The sequence below is a fragment of the Aplidium turbinatum genome, chromosome 15 (genome assembly GCF_918807975.1).
Source record: "Aplidium turbinatum chromosome 15, kaAplTurb1.1, whole genome shotgun sequence".
NCBI lineage: Eukaryota > Metazoa > Chordata > Ascidiacea > Aplousobranchia > Polyclinidae > Aplidium > Aplidium turbinatum.
In genome coordinates, this window is record NC_137486.1 from 12,903,085 (window position 1) to 12,911,685 (window position 8,601).

Consider the following 8,601-nt stretch of genomic DNA (forward strand, 5'->3'; position numbering starts at 1 on the left):
GTTTGCAATCCTATAGTAATAAAAATTCCATGTTGTACGGTATTGAAAACATCGTCAAGACGTAATGCAACATCTTCATATTTTCAAAAAAAAATTTGGGCAAAACAACATTGGAAGTCAAATGCAGGATGTGTTTTAGAACATGTCCGACATTTTCAACTTTTCTCAATTAGGCTTGGACAAAGCAAATCGAAGCTTGAAGAATCATTGAAAGAGAAGAAAAAGCAAGCACCTGCAACAACAGAACCACAAAAAGATACAACTGCAAGGGAAAAAAGTGATGCTGGACTTCCAAAATCTTTTCCGGATGGTAAAAAATCCTTGTACAATCGTTTTATTGCTGAGATAAAGCATTATTATCATGGGTTTCGTCTGCTTGGATTGGATATGAGAATTGCTGCTCGTACTTTGATTAAGCTTTTGAAAGGTGAGCACTTGTTGCGCAGAGAACGAAGACAATTTCTCAGAGCTGTTTCTGATATTTTTAGATTAGCTCCCTTTTCTGTACTTATTATTATTCCTTTTTCTGAACTTGCTTTTCCTTTTATTGTGCGAATTTTTCCTGGTATACTGCCCTCAACATTTGAAACTTCTAGTTCTAGAGACAGTCGATTAAAAAAAGAACTTAAAATTAAACTTGAGATGGCAAAATTCTTGCAAAATACAGTGGAAGATATTGCAATACACACCAATCAACCTTCAAACAAAAGCGAAGCTGCCAAAAATTTTGTGAACTTTTTCAAGCAAACTTGCACTTCCCATGGAGAGCCAACCAACAAGGAAATTCTTCAACATGCCAAGCTATTTAAAAATGAGTATACCCTTGAAAATATGGATAGACTTTACTTAGTTGCACTCTGTCGTCTGATTCAAGTTCCAGCGGTTGGAACCAATGATCTTTTGTGTTTTTTAATACGCATGAAACTTAATCAACTCCATACAGACGATGAAATGATTAGAGAAGAAGGTGTCAAAAGCTTAACCACACAAGAGCTTGTGGTTGCTTGTCATGCCAGAGGAATGAGAGCTTTAGGGCTAACCCGAAGTAAATTGAAAGAGCAACTTACTGAGTGGGTTGATTTGCATCTGAACCATGATGTTCCAAGTTCATTGCTTTTACTCAGTAGAGTTCTTTACCTACCAGAAACTGTTCCTGTGGAAGAAAGAGTTAAAGCAGCCATCTCAACGCTTCCTGAAAATGTTGCTGGTCAAGCTGAAGTCAGAGCCTCTGAACTTAACTTAGAGCGTGCAGATAACACAGCTCGATACAAAGCTGCAAAGCTAGAAAATGCAGAAATAGTGGCCGAAAAGAAAAAAGTTGTCCAAGAGCAAGCCAATAAAAATCAGTTATCGACTGATGATAAACTGAGTGGTGAGTCTTCAAAAATATCAGCACAAAAGGATACTGAAACTCTGTCTGAAGGTCCTATTTTAGTCGATACTGCAAAGGTGGCTGAGGATACTAGAAAAATTACTAAAGGTGACATCGATGTTATTGAAGAAGCAATTGGTAAGATTACCAACAAGGGAACAATTGACACAGATGCCTCATTGAAGACAGAATTGCATGATCTTCGTAAAGATGTAAAGGAGTACAAATCTAATGTTGAAGCTTTAACAGCAGAAATAAAACAAGATAATATTGATGCACAACTGCTTGATACAATGGCTGGAAAACTGATACACAACCGTATAGGAAAAATGGTCAACAAAATAGAAATTACTCTAATGGACCTTGAGCAATTAGAAAGACAGAATAAAGAAGATGCTACTCGAGCGGTGGCTGTTCATGATTTGGTAGAAATTGTTCATTTTCTCACCAAACTTCCCGAAGAAAAACTTCGCCATATATTTGGAACATTTGATCTCGATAAAGATGGACATGTTGATCTCAAGGATATAAGTAGCATGATACAAGTTTTAAACCAAGAAGATGTAGAAGTAACTGCACAACAGCTAGAAGAGATTGTAAAACTTCTGCAAAAACACATAGATATTGAAGACTCCAAACCAGAAAAGACCATTGCGCTTGCTGAAGAAATCAAGAAATGAGATTGAGTCTTATTATAAAGGTGCTAGTGTGTATCATTGGTACCATGGTATTAAAGAAATAATTGAATGGCCAAATGAAATTGCCAAAGCATATGTAAAATTGGTATTTCAGGTGTTTTTATATTGTATTGAGCTATGTAAGGTGTGCATTTCATTACCGCTACTTTACAACCGAACGCCGAAAATTTCCAACTTACTGTTATATATTTTTTGCTTGTCTTATTAAATGCAATGTTAGGAATAGCCAGTGTTCAAGAGAAGTTTTCTAAAGGCTAGTCCCGAACTGTGAGCGCAAGGCATCGAAAAAATCCCAAGTGGTTTCGGTAAGGGGGGGAAATTTGCTACTACATTTCGTAATGCAAAAATTATTAGAATTTTATACCTACAAATAATTTTTTTCGCTCAAAAAATACAATCAAATGATAAATCTTTATGGTCCAAAAAGATCATAGGAGGAATATTCCACTATTTCCCGTCCCAACCTCTAACATTTGCTGACTGTAGACTACTTGTTACTTTCAACCATTGATGCATGACTTGAATTAAAAGCGTTAAATTCTTCTCCGTTTTTGTTTTTTTTCTGGGATAATTTCAGTGTTAGCCTGCTATATGGTTTTTATCGCTTGCACATTACAGCTGTGTCGTATTGAAATACGGTATATTATATAAAATGTAGCCTACTTTCTAAGTTCACAAATTTTTGTCCTTTTTACATTGATTCAACGTCGAATCAAATTCAGAAAAGACCGATTTTGATTTTTAAGGTTAACCTAGTTGGCAACCAAGGCTGTCAACTCGGCTTTTTTTGGCCAATCTTGCAAAATAAATCTTCTTGACCTTGGAAGTTCCCACAATAAAATCGTTTAAACATGCTGAATAACTTGGGCACGAGTGAAGACTTACTGTCGCAAAATGTTGTTTGTACAATGCATGTTAGAACCTACCGGCTTGTGGGGGTGCATAGCTGACACTAACTAGTTTCTACTGAACGTATTTAAAGCAATAAACGTTGCACTTACGATCTTCAGTAGAGCTGCTATTTTCATACGTTTCTCCATCGCATGGTAAAATCTTAACTTGAATAAGTTTGTCATACGTGAGTATATATGAAGCTGATGATGGTGCGTACAATGGAGGGTCTTAGTACAAAATGTTTATATGTCGAACAAATTGACAATATCAATTCTTTCGAAGACATAGAAATGTGACATACTTGTTTTTCACTACCGGTACTCTAAACCTTCTTTTATTGTAATAGGTGCCCACACGTTCATGCACAAGTCGATGACTTATTCGAGGTCAAATTTCCAAAATAGTAACGTTTTACAGTTTTGCACAAGGTCCCAAAGGTTTTTATGAAAATGTGTATTCAGGTTGAAATAACTAAATACATAAAGTACTTACGTAATTTTGTACTTCATTTTTATTGCTATTTGCCATACCAGACTAAAAGTAACGACATAGTTCTCGCACTTTACGCGCTTATTTTAGTGTACCGTATGCAAGTTCGAGATGCTGTAACAAGGTTAACTTTGCTCGTTATTTCCATATCTTATGAGTTTTTATCCATGCTCAAAATATACTACTGCTACCCAGTTCCGAAGTCACATATTTATATATTTGTATTGTAGCTTGAGACTGTTCAAATACCACCCGACTCCCTTTCGTATTAGCAGAACCCTCTAGTCTAGTTGCTCTGGATTGACTAAAAACGTGAATTTGTCATTGGAGGGGGTGAAACAATGGCGTCATATGATATTTGAACAGTTCTTGCATAACTGTGTGTCAAATACTTTACGTCGACTTGTATGAAATCCTCCATTCGAAAGTGTTATTTTAGCCACCGTACGTATTTAGTGCCTTACCTCGCAGGTTATCGTACCTATACCTCTGCTATTCACTAACTTGCACGAAATTGCTTGTATTTTTGTGTTACTGGTCGGAATTATAAAAATATGTTTCGCTGATAATTGTAATTAAAATACTACTGTTTCTTCGGCAAACAACGAAATATATAGCAGGTAGTATACGGTTCAATTTTAACACAATTTGCAATGTTCAATGTCTATTGTCTAGTATGTTGTCTACCCTATAAAAGCTATATGGTAGGGTTTTCTGTAAGACAATTGGGACAATATTGTTCAACCTGCTATCGTATTGTAAGTGTTGAAGGATGAAATGTTACAGAAATGAAATACTTTAAGTGAAGAAGTGGACGCTGATGTCTCTCAACCATTGTTCTGGTTCCTCGATGTTATTGAGACCTGGCTGGTTTTATTTACTCGTTATGAAATTATGCTGGCTTGAACGTTCCCTTATAACGAATGCAATTTGAGTGCGGTACTGATACGGGTTAAGAGATTTTTCTGTTGCAATGCGTGGAAATATAGAAATTCTTTTGATACGTGTGGCTTGTAATCATAAAGATTACTTTAATAGGCCACTGATGAGCTCTATTTAAAAGAGTTTCACCAAACGTAAGCAGCCTCCCATACAGTAGAATTCGCCTATAACGGCTTCGTTTATAACGTCAATTCGCCTATTACGTCACATTCGCTCGGTCCCGGCAGAATTCCTATCTTTTACATACATTGTAGTTCGGCTACAACAGCATCGCCTATAACGTCAATTCGCATGTAACAGCACCCTTTATTGGTCCCCAGACGTCTTTTGTTCGTTTATAACGTCACTTTAAGCCATCACCTTCACCACGAACGGTCAGTCTTTTAATCCAGTTAGCGCTGCTGCTTGCAAAATATCTTCCCTTTATTTCGCTACGTCGTTCTCAGCAGGGACTTTAGCTGAATTAACTTTTTTCCCGCGTGAAAAACTATCACGTGTAAAAAGCAGCTCTACAGCTGACCTTTAAACAACTCAAAGCAACAGTTGTAGCCTACAATGTACGTGCAGTACTGTATAAACTAATTAACTTTTTTTTCCCGCGTGAAAAACTATCACGTGTAAAAAGCAGCTCTACAGTTGTGTCAAATCCGGGTCAAAACCGAAACAGCTCAAGATCAATGCCTTTTTTGCTAATAAACAATGCACTTTTAATAGCCTACTATTGTATGTAACGAGCTGTATTGCGCAAATTTCCTGTAGTCTACCTTTCGCTGTAGGTTATTTTTTTTTAAACAATTTCTTTGTTCACTGTATTTTCTGCGTGCTTTTTGTCAGTTTGGTGGTACACAGTAGGGTAAACTGGGGTAAAGAGCCCACCTGGGGTAAAACGCCTATGCCCCGTTTTTTCTAAAGCGTTTGGTGAAATAACTCTATACTGCCGCCACTACAAGGTATGCATTGTGGGTATGTTTTGCACGTGAAAGGATCGAAAAGAATGAAGTGATAATGTTGTTGTGAGAGGTTTTCAGTTTTTCATGAATATGTTGTAAAATTTAGAAATCAATTCTTCACTACTGTGCTCATTAAAAAACAACAAAATTGAAAAGTATACTTGTTAAGTTGTAGATCATTGTGTATAGTCAGGACTGTAAGAGTCAGTTTCGTAGAGTTCGCACAGATTTAGAACAACAGTAGAAAATATAAAATGGATGCTTATGGGGTAAGAAGCCTACTATTCATCGGGGTAAAAGGCCCACTGTGGGCTCTTTACCCCAGTGCAGTAGGCTTTTTACCCCAAAGCTAAATACATATACATAGCAACAGATGTTGTATTTGTTTTAGGATATCGTCTTCATGTAACAAACATAGTCTTCTTTGTTTTGTGCCACTATCTCTTGTGCTTCTGTCTTTCTTGCGTAATCTGCCTGAGTCCTTGTCTGAATAATCAATTAATTTTACCTCTGAAATACTTGACCCGTTGTGCTGTGTAATTTTCAGTTATCATTTTGTGTGAGCGAGGCAGTTTCTCAAATGTTTAGCTTTGACCATATTTTTGCTGTGATACTATATGATTCTTTAGCATTTCTTTTAATAATGTATTTTCTTATAGGCTTGAAAAGGGCTATATGACTAGCCGAAAACGTTCGCTTTTTGTTTTTTGTTTTTATAATGTTAAATGTAGTGTTGTTGCTGAGTTATGTCTGTTTATGGTTCAAAACATAGTCTATATTAAATTTGTAAAATCGCAATCTCTATAAAATGCCACGTGTTTACAAGCGTAAAACATTGCGAGCTTCTTACACAGAAGACGACTTGCAGAGGGCTCTTGCAGCAGTTAAAGCAGGCGGTGCTTTAAAGTCAACGGCGAAAGCTTATGGCATTTCACCTCGGACGCTACGACGACACAGGGACGGGAAAGTAGAGAAACCTGGGTGTGTTGCTTTAGGTAGGTTCCGGTCAGACATTCCCGATGAGTACGAGACTGAGCTTGTTTCGAAAATCCAGTCTATGGAAAAAGCATTATTTGGCCTCACAACGAAAGACGTTCGTCGCCTTGCTTATGATTATGCTACCCAGATGGACATTAAACATAGGTTTAATACAGAAACGAAAATGGCTGGTCCAGACTGGCTTAGTGGATTTATGTCTCGACATCCGGAACTGGCGATCCGCAAACCTGAAGCCACTAATATCGCCAGAGCTGTAGGGTTTAATAAACCACAAGTAAAGAAATTTTTTGACATTTACCGCTGTGTGCTAACTAGCCACCAATACAGCCCAACGCGTGTCTGGAACATGGATGAGACTGGGATATCTAACGTTCACAAGCCTGCAAACATCATTGCTACCAAAGGTGCCAGAGAAGTGGGCAAAATAACTAGTGGAGAAAAGGGGAAGACCGTAACCGTAATATGTGCCACGAATGCTGCAGGATCGTACATACCCCCAATGTTTATATTTCCCAGAAAGCGCATGGTGGATGCTCTCATGAACGAGGCACCTGCTGGAGCAATTGGCCATTGTACGGATAGTGGTTGGACCGACGAGCAAGCGTTTTTGAAATGGCTGAAACTCTTTGCTACAATTGCAAAACCATCACAGGAGGAAAAGCACATCATCATACTTGATGGTCATCACAGCCACAAAACACTTGCAGCTATAGAGTTCTCCCGTTCTATTGGGATTGAACTTCTCACTCTTCCACCTCATTGCACTCACAAAATGCAGCCATTGGATAGAACGTTTTTCAAATCTTTGAAAAGCGCGTATAATGCCTCTGCCGACACTTGGATGGTTGCCAATCAAGGAAAAAGAATCAGCTTCTTTGAGATTGCCAAAATATTTGCAGTGGCATATAATAAATCAGCTACGATTGAGAAGTCAGTTAATGGCTTTAGGACATGTGGTCTTTGGCCCTTCAACGACAACATCTTCTGCGATGATGACTTTGCTGCATCTGCTCTTACTGATGAGCCAGAACCACACCTAGAAAACTTTGTAGAATGCCATCAAAACGATTTTTCTGTTACTCCAAATTTATCTCTTTCTAAACGTCAACAACATCCAGAGCAATCTGCTTCAGTCGGTACAGATGAAGAGCCACAACGACAAACAGCCAGCCATCAAAGAGAAGACACAACACATGATCAAGAAGATAGCATACAGCATCCAGAAATGTCGACATCAGACGAAGCACAGCAAGCAAGGTTCAACGATGTCGATACAACACCAGGGAACCTGAATGATGTGCCATGTTCCTCTTTACGTGAAGATGCACGATCACTAGCAATCAACCTTGTTACAGCCAAACGAACGCTGTTTGAATTATGCAAACCTGTAAAATCTATAACCAAACGCACACGAACACGTGTTCCGCAGCAGTCGAATCTCTTAACATCTTTCCCTTACAAAAACTTGCTGAAAGAAAAGCAAAAAACTGGTGCAAGTAGGCCAAAGGTGAATACCGTATGCAAAAAAGAAAGCAACTCGTATTTAAACAAAGAAGCAAGAAACAAAAATTGTCCGTCCAGAAAAACACTGTTGATAAAAGTTCAGAGGATGAAGAATGGCCATGCCTCGTGTGTGGAGAGCCATTTTGTAATAGCAGACCAGGTGAAGGATGGATCCGATGTGTTTCATGCCAGCTGTGGGCCCATGAAGAATGCACACCAGGAGAACCACTGTACAGATGTCAAAACTGTGATTCAGATGACGAAGACAACTAGAATCCGACTTTAATCATGTTGCCTATTGGCTTGTCATTGTTGAAACTGAATCCATTTTCCATATCTAGACTTGCATCATTTTAATGTTGAGAGTCTTTTTTTATCAACAAATAATTTCTGTACCGGTACTGTAAGCTGCCATTTTAAGTGAATGAAGTATTACTTTTCATGTGCTTTAAATATATAGCCCACGAATTCCACTACAGTAGGCCTACTTCATATTCTTGTTCGTATGTTTACGAAATAGTCCATTTTTATTTGTTACACATTCAATCTTGTTCGTATGTTTACGAAATAGTCCATTTTTATTTGTTACACATCCAAACACCCTTTGTACCGAAAAGTAAACGACAATAATGAATAGAATATTGGCCTACAACAGGCTTATCATAAAGGGATGAATAAAATACTACAAAAAACAGTGTTTATGTAGATTACAATAAATTGCAGTATGACGTATCATTATGGGGTAAAGCGCCCC

At 37.9% G+C, this 8,601-nt stretch overlaps 1 pseudogene; it reads left to right on the forward strand.

The window, feature by feature from the left end:
- Positions 1-247: 247 nt before the first annotated feature.
- LOC145784649 (mitochondrial proton/calcium exchanger protein pseudogene) lies at positions 248-6,033 on the forward strand (annotated as a pseudogene).
- The last annotated feature ends 2,568 nt before the right edge of the window (positions 6,034-8,601 follow it).